This window comes from Acomys russatus, chromosome 10 (genome assembly GCF_903995435.1).
Source record: "Acomys russatus chromosome 10, mAcoRus1.1, whole genome shotgun sequence".
Classification (NCBI taxonomy): Eukaryota; Metazoa; Chordata; class Mammalia; order Rodentia; family Muridae; genus Acomys; species Acomys russatus.
The window spans coordinates 11,183,332-11,197,659 of record NC_067146.1 but is presented as its reverse complement, the minus strand read 5'-3'; positions in this window follow the sequence as shown (position 1 = coordinate 11,197,659).

The window sequence follows — 14,328 nt, the reverse complement described above, 5'->3', positions numbered from 1 at the left end:
GGCGGGACTGGGGTGGCTCGAAATGCAAGGTACAAGGAAGGAGAGATAATATAAACAGAGGTGTACAGTAGGAGAGGGCAGAGTTGGTTTGGGAAACTTGTTCGACAGGAAGGCAACACGCTTCTGGATAATAATGGGTAGTTTTGACCAGTAGATTAGAACTGTGGGAAGGCTCAGATTTCATTTGGAAGATTCTGGACCTTCCTGGTGGTGGAGAACATAGAAACAGCAGAAATGCAGAACAACCCCCTCCCTTTTTTTTTTTTTTTTTTTTTTTTTTAATTCCAACTTGACACAGCTAGAGTCTTCTAGAAAGAGAGACCATGCCTCTATCAGATAGGCCTGCAGGCAAGTCTGTGGAGGCATTTGCTTGATCAGTGATTGATATGGGAGAACCCAGCCCACTGTTGGTGGTACCACCCTAGGCAGGTAGTTCTGGAGTGTGTACAATACAAAACCAGCAGAGCAAGCCACGGAGTCCAAACCAGTAAGCGTTATTCCTCCACGGTCTCTGTTGCAGTTCCTGCTTCCGGGTTCCTGCCTTGTGCTCCCACTCTGTCTTTTCTTGATGGTGAGCCGTGAGCTTTAAGCTAAAATAAACCCTTTCCTCCCCTAGAACAGTGGCTTGGCAGCCCCAGGTGGTCTGTTTGGAAGAGGAAAGACCACAGGAGCTGGCTCGGGAAAGTGTTCAAGTAAAGCTCGAGTTGTAGGAACAACTGAGAAAATAGTCAGAAAGAACCGGTTGGATGGAGCATTGGCAGGGCGTTGACAGCCACTGGTTTGAGACTCTAGAAGGTTCTGAGCAGCAGTGAGTCAGAGGACAGAGATGTGGAGAATGTAGGAGGCTTGCCAGGGAAGACGCTGAGTGTGGCTTGAACATGGTTAGCCTGTTCTGAATAGGCCGGTAACGGAGCCCTACAGGAGCTCAACGGTGCCATCTCACCTTGCTGTGCTCAGAGCATCACCACAGTGGCTCAGCAAGCCTTCCCACTCTAGCTGCCCCTTTCCCTCCATCCTCACATGGGCCATGGTAACACAGGGCCACGCATCTGCTTAGGGTCCAGTGCTGTGGCTTACCTAAAATCGTAACTCTCATTCAAATGCCATTTGTTATTATCTATTAATGTTGTTTTTTGACAATAGATTAAACCCAGGGTCTTGGCTATGCTAGTCAAGGACTTTGCCACTAAACTATATACCTAGTCTCTTATTTATTTTTATTTATTTCTATTAAACCTTGAGACAAGGCCTCCCTAAATTGCCTAGGCTATCCTTGAAATTGTGATTCTCCTGCCTCAACTTCCCTTATAGCTAGGATTATAAGTATGTATTACAGTGCACAGCTAAGGGCCCTTCCCAGGCATCTATAAAAACAACAATGCTGGCTCTCTTGCTGTCTTTGCCTCCCTCACTTGCCTTCCAAATCATACATTTAATGTTTATTATCACGGTCTGAAAACTGAAGTTGTAAAAAATATCTATATAATGAAATAGGCAAGTGAATTTAAGAGTGTGCCAGGGGTTGCTTCTGTCACACACCAGCCTTGGAACTGGGCATGATCAACAATTTGAAAAGCAATTTGGCAGCAAGTATGAAGAGCTGTAAAATGTTCCTGTCCTTCAACTTTTTTTTTTTACGTTTTTGGGAAAAGTCAGTTCTAAGAGGATAGTCTCAGATACGAAGAAGAAAATGTGCAGGGAAATGTACATTGATATGATGTTTATAATGTCATGAATTTGGAGAGGTACGAGACTTTGAACAATACGATATAAATGAAATAGACTATGCCTCCTTTACTTAGTGATGTATTATTTGCTTGTTAAAAAGATGGTTATGAAGGTTTCTTAGCAGCTAGGAAAATGCTTCCCTAACAAGGCTATATTAAAAAAGTAGGGGCCACAGTTGTATGGCTAACCTTAAATATCCATACCAAAAAGGAATAAGAAGGAGGAGGAGGAGGAAGAGGAGGAGAAGAAGAAGAGGAAGAGGAAGAAGAAGGAGAAAGCTAGGGAGATTGCTTAGTCAGTAAAATGTTAAACTTTCAAGTATGGGGATCAGGGTTCGATCCCCAGAGTTCATACAAATAAAGCAACATGTGGTGGTCTGTGCTTACAATTCCAGTGTTGCAGACACAGAGACAGGCAGGTCACTAGGGCTTGCTGGCCAGCCAGTCAAGCCTACTTGGTGAACTCTAAGCAGTGAGAGACCCTGTCTCAAAAGCAAAAGGTTGTTGGTGCCTGAAGGACTGAACCAGAGATTGTCCTCTGCTCTCCATATTTCCATATGCACGTGCGCGCGCGCGCGCACACACACACACACACACACGCACACGCAAGCACAAAGTGATGGTTTGAATGGTCCCGAACCCCATAGGCTCTTTTATGGGATGCCTGACACCCAGCTGGTGGACTGTTGAGGAAGGATCAGGAGGTGTGGCCTTTTTGGAGGAAGCATGTCACTGGGGGTGGGCTTTGAAGTTTAACATTTAGCTCTCTCTGCCTCGTGATCCTTGTCCTGGGATGTAAGCTTCAGCACCATGCCTGTCTGCTGCTGAGCTTCCCACCATGATGGTCATGAACCAGTAATCCTCTGAGCCTGTAGTCCCAAAGCATTTCCCTTTATCAATTGCCTGGGTCCTGATGTCTCATCACAACAACAGAAAAGTAACTGAGACACCAATGAAGAAGTTTAACCCAGATGCTGATATTAAATGCATGACTAATTAGCTTATGGTTTTTTTTTTCTAAATCTTGCATTTTCTGTATTTCAGTTCTATCCTACGTACAGAAAGTTTAATTAGAATTCTTTAAGTCAGTTTTTAAGTATTAGAAACTGCTAGTGCTGCACAACTTGACACCCAGTGACTGAGTCTTGTGGCAAGTGGGTCCCAGGCCTCCTCTGTAGCGTCAAGAGTTGGTGGTGTTAGATAGCTGGCCCTACAGACCATCAGCACCCCCAGGGCTTAGTAGCCCCTTATTCCTGACTGTTTTCTCCTTCTCTTCCTGAACATTGTCAGCTGTGTCCTTCTTACCCCAAAAGTCAGCCTCACTGGGCAATGAAAGCGAAAAGCAAACAACTGACACCTTGAACCTGGACACTCACAAGCTAAGCCTCCACCTCAGTGGCTCTTAATTTGTTCTTATTTTAGCTTCTCCTACCCCTATTTGGAGGCTCTCACTTGCCAGGTTTCCACATTACAGGTTAGTAGACAACATATTATGTGTCTCAGCATGACTAAAGAACTTTGGTGATTTTATTTTATCTTTTGAGATGAGGTTTCTCATGTAGCCCAGGCTATCCTTGGACTTGCTACATAGCCAAAGATGACTTTGAGTTTCTGGCCCTCCCACATGTTGGGGCTGCCGCAGTACCATCATACCTGGTTTACACAGTGCTGGGGATGGGAGCCAGGGCTTTGTGCGTCTTAGGCAAGCACTGCACCAACTGAGCACAACCCCAGGCCTTTTTTTTTTTTTTTTTTTTAGGAACAAAACATATTTATTGAGTACAGTGCAAGGGGCCATGGGCTGGGCAGTAACAAGGTTGCTGTTTCCAGCCTAAAGTGATATGAAAAAGAAAAAGAAAAAAAAAAAGCCAATGGTTACCCACTGAGCCCTAGGTAAACTCTTGGCGCATATATATATATATATATTTTATCCTTCCCAGCTAGAGGAGTAAGTGTTGCACATTGGGAGGATTAGGGAAGTTAAATAATTCCCTTCAATTCACTTACACAAGAAGTTATCAAAATGAAATTCAACCCCTCATGTCTCTGACTTTTGGGCCTGCGCCCTTAGCTGCTGCCCTGGTAGACAGTCATAGACTATTATGATAGGCTGGGTTAACTTACGTCATAGACATAAAGATGTAAGTCAACCTAAAACTCACAGTGAGTTGATGCCAGGGGTACGTGTCTTATGTGTGTGTCCCAACTAACTCCTCATGTCTTTAGATTTTCTTGATGGCTACCCAGTGTCTCAGCAACCAGTAAGACCATGGAGTGAGCTCGGAAACCTTTCTCACTTGTGTGCATGAGAGGGTGGGGACAGTCGGTTCTTGCCCTTCACCTGGTTGAGGTGTCACCTGTCTGCTGGCTGTGCACTCCACTCTGTCTGTCCCTTGAGCCTTGGTGATGTTCCTGTCTCTGCCTTCCTCCTTAGTGTAGGAGTGGCAGATTACAGATGCTCACCACCACACCCAGCAGTCTTTGCAGGTTGAGCCATCCTGCTGCCTCATTGAACAACTAAGGATTTTTAACTATTTTGGTTATCTATACTACCCCAGGCACTCACTTATGAACTGGAATTAACTTCATTTGCTTTGATTAATAATCTTCTTTGAGGGGTTTAGAAGTTCTCCTCTGGGACAAAAAAAACCCAACCTTTTTTATGAAGTAAAATTATTAGCTGTTAAATATTAAGTCAGGTCTTTAAAAAATTGTTATTTGGACTTTAAGAATTGAGTCTATTAATAGGAGGCATGCAAGTTATCAAAAGAAGTGTTCCCACAAGTTATGACTAATACTCTTTCAGAGAAAATCTCTAACAAAAAGAGATTTTCCATATAACAAGCCATTTATTTTGAGCAGGAAAGTTTAATAAAGATCTGAAATAAACCTGTTGTAACAGGAATTGAATAGAAATTCTCCGAAAACCTCGTTCATAGTGTCCACCATTCCGACAGCTCACCAGTGGTCTTGTGTGCCTCCTGTGGCTAAAAGGCCAGGCCAAACACACACACACACACACACACACACACACACACACACACACACACACACACACACACACACCCTATCTTAGCTCCTGACCCAGGTATGAGCTGCTGGAACATGGCCTCCCACCTTAACAAACATTTTTGACAACTTCCTGTGAACCAGACTTTGCTATACACTGGGCATGCTCAGACACAAGTAAGGTCCACTCAGAACTGAAGCTAGCCTACAAGACTGAGGCGTAGGGTTAAGGGGACAGACCAGTTGATAAAATGCTTGCCTCACCCTGTGTTCCATCCCAAGAACCCACAGGAAAAAGCCACTCGCGGTGGCAGGCAGCTGGAATCCCAGCACCGGGGAGGTGGCGACAGCAGAGGCTCTGCCGCTCATGGGCCAGCCAGCTTAGTCTACCTGGTGACGTCTGGCCCAGTGATGGACTCTGTCACAAGTAAGAAAGCGAATGGTGAACGGCGTTGGCCCTGGCTCCACACACAGGAACGTGAACACTCAGATGCAGAGGAGAGAGAAAGAAGGAAGCACACACAGATTAGCAAACACTCCTGAAGAAAACACAAAGTCTGTCTCAGCGACCTTTCCACCTTCCTGTCATCTCGGGAGCGTGATGGTTTTTGTACAGAAGCGGCAAGTTCAAGTCTCCGCTTTGCGTGAATGGAAAGATGAAAGGCGATTGCTGCGGTTGCTGTTAGGCCCGTGATTAATTCCACGGGAGACTTGGCTTTGTGAGGTGAAAATTTGGAACCTTAAAAGGTCCGAGGCAGTGTGTTTCCCTGGTTAGTTTGAACTTCCTTCACAACTCTCCCTTCTCACCCAGCCTCTGAGCCTTCTAGGGTGGCCCTGAGAGCTGAGCTGTGGCGCTGTCCTTGGTCTGAGTGGCCAGAGGTCAGAAGAAAGCATTGCACGGGGTCTCTGACATTGGGGGGAGGGGGGTCGCTGTTATGTTTGTCTGGTCTGTATGACTCCACCCACCAGGGAGAAGAGTGAGGAGTTTGCCTGCTTTACGGCAAGCCTATGAAGGCGCAACATTTTACGTCAGTTCATTTGAACCTCTCCCTATAGTTGAGTGGAGTTTTCCTGCTGTAGATCAGGAAAACAGGAACCTGAATTTCGGTTATTGAGTAAAATCCTATCAAATACCTACTTTGTGCATAACACAAGCCTAAACATCACAGATGGTTAAGATAATATCTCTGCCCTCAAAGATACTTTGTATTCCAGTGACAAGACACCCCCACGTTAAATAGAAATTCAGCAGCCCAAGAATCATACAGGGACAAATCAGAAACCAACAGAGAGCCATAGATGGAAGTGTTTGGAATAGAAGACAAGATGATGAGTGAAGGCCGCCTCAGGGCAGAGAGGACGTCTGAGATAGGACCCGAGGCACAGGAAGCTGCCCGGAGTCCTACATGTATGCAGTCTGCTGCCTAAAAACAAACTAGCAGGTGTAGATAGGACTTGGTATAGTATATTATATATTAGAGGAAAAGTTTGAGAGCTGCTTGGCAACTTGTGAGCAAAAATGTCTTCATAGCTTAACTGTTGATGTAGCAGAACACCACAGGCTAGGCAGTTTAAAAAGAAAAGATTCAACTAACACAGAAATATGTGTCTATCCGCCCCTGGATGTTTGACTCGCAATTCTTTGGGAAGGCCAAGAGCACAGGGCCTTCTGATGTCGCGTATAGTTGTGGAAAGGGCCGTAGGATGGGAGGAAGAGAGCCAGATTTGGTCCTCTGACAGCCCACTGGGGTAGAGGTGGACCCAAGGCCCTGAGAACTCACTGGTTCTTGGGAGAAGTCCATTAATCTGTTCAGCAGGTTAGGACCTAAATCGCGTCCTCTAAGGCTCTCTCTCCACACAGCCATGCTGGGCTAAAGGTCCTAATCTGTGGACTTTGGTGAAACCATTGAAACCACAGCAGGTATGCATATGCTTGTATGGATATTCGTGTGTCTGTGTGAGTGTCTGTGTGCGGAGGGGTGTAGCCGGTAGTTGATGGTGGAAGGGAAGGAGGGTTAGAATTCATAGTGACTTCCAGGGTTTTTTGGTTGTTGTTGTTGGTTTTTTGCTTGTTTGTTTTACTTTCTTTCTTTTATTTTACTTTACTTTTTTGTCTTATGGTTTTTGTTTTGGTTTGGTTTTGTTTTTATTTTTTAAGACAGGGTTTCCCTGTGTAGCCTTGGCTATCCTGGACTAACTTTGTAGACCAGACTGGCCTTGAACTCACAGAGATCCACCTGCCTCTGCCTCCCGAGTGCTGGGATTAAATGTGTGCGCCGCCACCACCTGTTTTTGGGTTTTCTTTTTCTTTTTCTTTTTTACTTTCAATTGTTACTGTACATATATTTCTGTGTTGTTTGAACCTTTTCCCAGAGAGGAGGGTGCACTCGTTCCTAATTTAGTATAAGTAAAACAAACAAGATGTTTATTAAAATAGTTAAGGCTTGGGTTTGTATCTGTGAAAGAAGGGGGCTATTTCAGGGTAGAACAGCTGCAGAAAGTGCCTTGAGGCATCTGTGCCCAGAGCTGATGGAGCAGTGAGCAACAGAAAAGAGGGACCAACCAAGAGAGAGGGGTCGGGCCGTGCGGTAGCTTGGAGCTGGAGACAACAGAAGCCTGAGTCTTTTGTCTCTGACAATGATGAGCCATGGAGCCTTGTCAGGGATGACTCTGGCTGCACAAGTGCCAGTTTATTAGCAGGAATCCTGAAGTGCCAGCAAATGAGATAATAAGAAGCAAATGTACCCAGCTTGTGCCACATGGAAGGCCATGGTGATGTCCCCTACAGAGACTGCGGCACGAAACCAAGGCTGTACTTGTCAGCTAACTAAAACGAAAATGAAAAACCAGAAATGTTCTCAGATGCACTGGGGGGACAGCCACTGGTGCTATATCCTTAGTACTAATTTCACCATAAATCTTTATGAATTATTTGACATCTCTGATGAGTGATTGAAATGTAAGAGAGAACTTTGATCCCCAGTATTTGAGAAGAGACTGGGTCAAATTTTAAAAGTTCAATAATGATGACTTGATTTTAAAATGACAATCCATAATGTGTCACTTGTTCTTGTCTTGGATGGCTTGACAAATCGCTTTCTTAAGCTTGTGCTTGTAATCACAGCACATTACAAATACTATATGCATATACATTGTATTTGGTACATATACACAGACGTGTTTGTACAACAGACAGTGGAACAAAATTCTGCAGCTCCCTTGGGATGGGGAGTACCTGGCAGGTGACAGCATCCTATGTGAAAGGACGGTAGTCTATCTGGCTGATCCTTTCCTGTGGCCGGATTCAGGGTGAGGTAGCTTCCTTTTTGACTGATGAATTAAGAGGGGACCTCAGAGAGTCTTGGAGCTGAGTGGTGCCTGGAAGAATGTGGACTTTAACTCCTGAAGCGATCCTGTCACCAGAAATGCTATTCTAAGTAGAACCTGGCATCGGGAGGACTTGGGTAATAGGAAGGATTTTTTAGCCCTCAGTTTCCCTGTCAGCTCACGCTTTCTGCCCTCCCACTCCAAGCTGCCTGCACTTTTGCAGGGAGGCAGAAGAAAATGACTCAGGGTCTCACCATGTATTCCTGCTTAGCCTGGAACTTACTGTATAGACCAAGCTGGCTTTGAATTCACAGATGTCCGCCTGCCTCTGATGGGTGAAATTCTTAATGGACAGAGCTGAGTTTCCTTGGTTGGTGACGGGAAAACAAATAGGAACAAGAAAAAAAAAGATGAAAATGTTTCAATTGCTGACTCTATAGGTTGCACACACATTCCTTTCCTCTCTGTTCTTTTTCATCAGTTAAAAGTCCTTCGTGGTGGTGTCTTTTCCCACAATGGTACAAGGACAGCAGAAGCTATGTGGCCCCTATGTGCTGGGAGGTGACAGGGATGCAGGATGAGTCTGTGCTCCACCTGGTTTGACACATGCAGCCATCTTTTGAAGTCATTCTTCACAGTAAGCACCGTTCTTACATGTATTTTATAATAATTTTCATTTAGTTTAGGGTTGGGGGGCCAATTTAGAGGAAGAAATTTTGTCTATAACAAGATCCTGATTTAGATTCCCAATACTCCAAAACAAGCAAACAAGCAGATGACTCAGCGGATGAAAATGTGTGCCTAAATACTGGAAGTCAGTCCCCAGCACCCATGTAAGTGCAGGCTGGGCATACTATTCCACTCTAATCCCAGATCCCAGGAAGGCAGAGAAGGGGATTCCCAGAACAAGCTGACTGGCTAGGCAAGACATATTGACAAGCCCTGAGTTCAACAGAGAGACTCTGCCTCAATGAATAAGTGGAGGACTTATTGTCATTGTCAGCCTTGGCCTTCCAAATGCAGGTGTATATAGATGTGCCTCCCCCCAAACATGTATAATCACACATATACTCAAAAGCAGAACAAAAATAAGTATGTGGTGCACACCTGGAGTCCTAGTAAGTGGGAGGGACAGCCAGGAGGATTTTGAGCTTAAGGCCAATCTGGGTTACATAGCATGACCCTGCCTCAAAACACACATCTCATCATGAACTTGATAAGACTTGAAAATTCAATCCCAGGAACACTACTACCAGCCAAGTTGAGTAAAACAGAGAGTGCCCATCTATAGGGCTATTGAAGAGCACCCTGTTTCCAGAATAATTCATCCCAGGTGGCCTGACCTCCATCCCTTCTCACTCTCAGTCTCTGTCTCTCTTCTCCATCCTGTCTCCCTCCCTGGTAAGTGTAAATTCTAGAGGAAGTAGTCTACTACTTTGCTTGCCTTGTATGTCTGTCTGTGTGTGTGTGTGTGTGTGTGTGTGTGTGTGTGTGTGTGTGTAAAAGAGTTTGGGGGGGTGTCCAGCCTGTGTAAGAGGGAAAAAGCTTTTTCCTGTGTCTGATGCTCTTTTGCTATGTAATTTTTCTGTAAACGACACAAACTTCATCAAACACCAGAGGAAAAATATTATTTTCTTTATTTACCCTCCTTCCTTTCCTCCTCCTTCCTCTGCTCACCTCTTTCTTGTTTCCTCCTTCTTTTCTTTTCTTTTTTTAAAGAAAGAATTTTGCTATGTAGCCCTGGCTGGCCTTGAACTCAATCTTCCTGCCTCAGCCACCCAATACTCGGATAACAGGTATGATTTAGGAAAGGATCTTCTTCCTTCCTTCCTTCCTTCCCTTCTTTCCTTCCTTCCTTCCTTCCCTTCCTTCCTTCCTTCCTTCCTTCCTTCCTTCCTTCCTTCCTTCCCCTGCCCCCAGACTGAGTGTAATAGCCCTGGCTGTCCTGGAACTCACTCTGTAGACCAGGCTGGCCTTAAACTCACAGAGGATCTACCTGCCTCTGCCTCCTGAGTACTAGGATTAAAGGTGTGCACTACCACCACCCATTTGGAAAGGGTCTTTATAAATGCAGAAACCAGTGTGAGGGACTTGAGTTGCAATCCCATTTTTTTTTAAAAATTAGAAGAGATACCTTAAGATATCTTTAGGTAATGCAAAGAAAAATTAAGAATGGCTGGATAGGAAACGTTTTGAAACAACCCCCCCCCAAAAAACCCACAATAACCCCGTGTCTTTAGATCATCTATTTGCTTTTTGTTGTTGTTGTCATCACCCCCCACCCCACCCCCAGGGTTTCTTTGTGTGGCCTTGTCTGTCCTGGGCTCTCTTTGTAGACCAGGCTGGCCTTGAACTCACAGTGATCTGCCTGCTCTACCTCCCAAGTGCTGGGATTAAAGGTGTGCACCACCACACCCAGCAGGTCATCTATTTGTATTCCACATGTTTGATACAGAGCGTACAACTCTATGCAAAGCACAGGCTTCCTGTGAGGAGGCCGCACTAGCTCCAGGTCCCCAGAAACAATGGAACAAACACCCCATTCATCCCTAGATGACATCAGTCAGTTTCTGTCTGGTTAGTGACCCAAAAATGAGCTGAGGGACTTCCTGTCGTCAGTTCATGCGTGCTTGTCCTCTGAGTTCTGGGGTAGAGCTTATTTTGTTAATATAATTGATATTTTTATTATACTTAATTTGATCAAGGAACTAAATATTTATAACATGTTTATTATTTAATTATATGAGATAAATGATTAAGATATACAGGGAATGTATAGGATTCGTAATAGATTCACATTATTATAAAATAGAGGATTTGTCTATGTCATGATTACCTTGTCTTTACCTATTATTGTTGGTGGCCATCGAAGTGGTTTTTGAGACAGGGTCTCACTGGATTGTGCAGTGTAACCTTGACTCCTGGACTCAAGGGATTTTCTTGCCTTAGCCTCCAGCTAGCTGAGACTGTAGATGCTCTGTCTAGTTTTTGAGTGTTTTAAATACTTCACTATTTTGTTAGTAGAATTTTCTCCTTCTAACCAACAGCTAAACTAAGAAGGCCTATCCTGGTATGACAAGTTTCTATCTGAGTGGGGCTATAAAGACTTTTTGTCCTTCAAGCCTTCTTCCTAACATTTTTTTTTTTCTTTCAATTGTTTCCCTCATGTTAGTTTGCCAGCAGGGAGCAAAAATATAGCTGGGGCTGTGTCAAAAAAATTCACTGGCCACATTCATTCCTCTTCATCAGGGTTCCTTCAGTAGTGTCCCGTGCAGTGACCGCGCCAGCCAGCAGAAACAGCTAGCTGTTGTCCCCAGTGAAGGAGAACTGGAAGCATGGCGCCTGTTCCTTTTCCCGGGACTAACAATCCATCCATTGAACACTCTTTTGGTGCTCTTGAGCTCTGTGGTAAAGCCTGTGTCCCCCGAGCAGTGTGGAGCGCTGACAGCCAACTGACAGCCTTCTGCCGAGAGCTAGTGACAGGCCACGCCAGCATCAGGCTGAAGAACCCTAGGCTGCGGGAAACATGATAAAAGATAAAGTTTATGATGATTATAATGATAATTTCCCTCAATGACTTAAGATAGGACGCACAGAAAGGCCGGACAACTTTGCCTTTTCTCTTACTCCGTGTACCATACTATTCTCCCTCACCACCCCCTCCCCTCCCAGCAAGTATATATTGATATTTGTAAACATTCCTTACAAGGTTGCACATTTCATATTTGCATATAAAGATGTGTCTTATATGTTTTGTCATTAGAAACATATATTCATATCTTCATGCAGATAATGAGCATTGAGTCTATAGTCCTGGCCATCCTTGTATGTTTTTTTCATGGCGCATTCTAGGGAGTTCTGAAAGGAGTACATCAAAGCCTACCATTGTGATTTTCTATGTCATCTCATATTCCTTGCCTTTTGATTTTCCTTTTTAATTTTGTCCTTTGTAGTGCAAAGAGCTCACGATTTTTAACACCTTTTCATGTTTGTATTTATTCCACTGGAACTAGGCTCCCATACCTATAAAAAGTAATTAAAGAATGGTGCCTTAATAAATAGAAATGCATTTTTCTGAAAATGAAAGATATTTGGGGCTAGAATGTCCAGGGCTGGTTTGGTGGCTCCATGATTATCTGAGGTGCAGTTTTCTGTCTGCCGATCCTGCCACCTTTAGTATACGGCATTCATTTTTTAAGTCATGGTGCATACAGCTGCAGCTCCCACGTGTGTATTCCAGGCAGGAAGAGAAAAATGAGGACTATTCATTGGCGACTTCCAACTCACAGCTGCCTCAGCAGGCCCCGCCCACTGCATCCCTCACCTCAAATTGAAGCTGAAGACTGGAGGGCTTCTTCTTAGCTCGGGGTGGAGGGTTCGCCAGCACCCACAAGGCCCTCTGTTCAGTCCTCAGCACTGCAGTGAGAAACAAGGAAGGAAAATGGAGGAGCTGTTATTCTTAAATCTGAACACACCTCAAATGAAGCCGAGGCAGGCACGTTTGGTGTATGGTGTACCCTCCGGCAGGCTCTACCTTGAATCTCCATCATTTGTTCCTGCTAAGCGAGTGTGGCCTTGAATTTGACATCAATACTGACACTTTCGCTTTTGGCTTGGCGTACATCTCCCCAGCCATTTATTTTCTTTCTTTTCTTGAGATAATTTCTTTATACATATCTCATTTTTTTAAGCTCAGTCTTGCAGATCTTTTTAAAGGGAAACTCATTCCAATGTGTATTTATTCATGTTTCTTCCATCTCACATTTATTAAGTTTTAAATATTGTAGTTTCTCTTTCCCCTTCTTTAGGTTTGTTGACATGACCATTTATTTCCCCAGGTATTTTCTTTAAAACAGAAAGTTTCCCATTAGAGGCTTTTCATTTGTTTGTTGGTTGGTTGGTTCGGTTTGGCTTGGTTTTGGTCTTGAATAAGCAATCTCACCATGTACCATTGTCTTTGAGATCCACCATCAGTATGCTAAGGAACAAATGGGATTTAGTTTTTCATCAGTGGCATATAAGACCATTGGAGGCGTTTGGTAATTGAAGAAGTCCATTGTCCTCAATGCTCTTGATGCCCTTCACAGACACTATGAACACCCCTACCTCACCCACACTCTTTATTTATTTATTTTGTTAACATTCCAAACATGTTTAACCAACCAATCAACATGGCCTAGTTTTTTTTTTTTTTTTTTTTTGATTGGTATTCACTTCAGTAACTTGAATCCACAGATATAAGCAGTATATAACCAGAGAGTTGCAAGTAAACACAGATTATACATGCAAATTTCTGCTCACAAAGGTCACGGGTGCAGGTACATGAATTAGAAACATGCTCTTACACAGAGCGGCACATGACCCTTGTATGACCCGGCTTAGGTTCCTTTCCAGATCAACCTCATGGAGGAAGAAGTTATGCTTCTGTCCCAGAGTTCCAAAGTTCCCAGGGAACCATTAGCTGTAATCCCAGAACTGTGAATGCTGAGGTGCGAGAACTGAGAAGAGTTCAAGGCCTTGGGCTATAGTGTGAGACCTTGTCTCAAAAAACAAGCAAACAAACAAACAAACCCAATGAAACAAAAACACCAAACCAAAACACAGTGCCCACCTGGGAGTGAATAATAAGGAACACTTAGCCTTGGGCTTGGTTTTCTCCACTGAATGCAAATCAGTTATCAGGAAGGGTGAAGCCATGGGTAGGACAGCTTGTGGCTTGCTATCTGTATTAGTGTTTCCTGCAGCCTTGACAATATGCTTAACAAAAGCAACCTGACTGAGGAGAGCTTTAATTTGGGTTATAGTTCCAGTCCATCAGGGCAGGGCCAGCATGGGAGAGTTTACAGTGGCAGGAGTGTGTGCAGGCTGGTCACATAGTGGCAGCAAAATGGAAGCAGAGAGGGTGGATCAGCATGGCACCACGATGACCTGTCACCCCCAGAGGCCCATTTCTTGTTGTCTATCTCCTCCCACAACGACTTGCCACCTAAAAAGTCCACAGCCTCCCAAAATACCATGACCAGCTGGGTACAAGTGTTAAAACACATGACATTTCACGTCCAAACCACTACCATATCCTCAGTAGACGTGTGTGTGTGTGTGTGTGTGTGTGTGTGTGTGTGTGTGTGTGTGTGTGTACATGCGTGCGTTGTTCGAATGTGGATGGATGTGTAGCAATCAGAAGACAATTTGTGGGAATCAGGCCAGTTCTTTTCCTTGGCCGTCTGAGTCCCAGGGATGGACCTCGGTCATCAAGCGTGGCAGT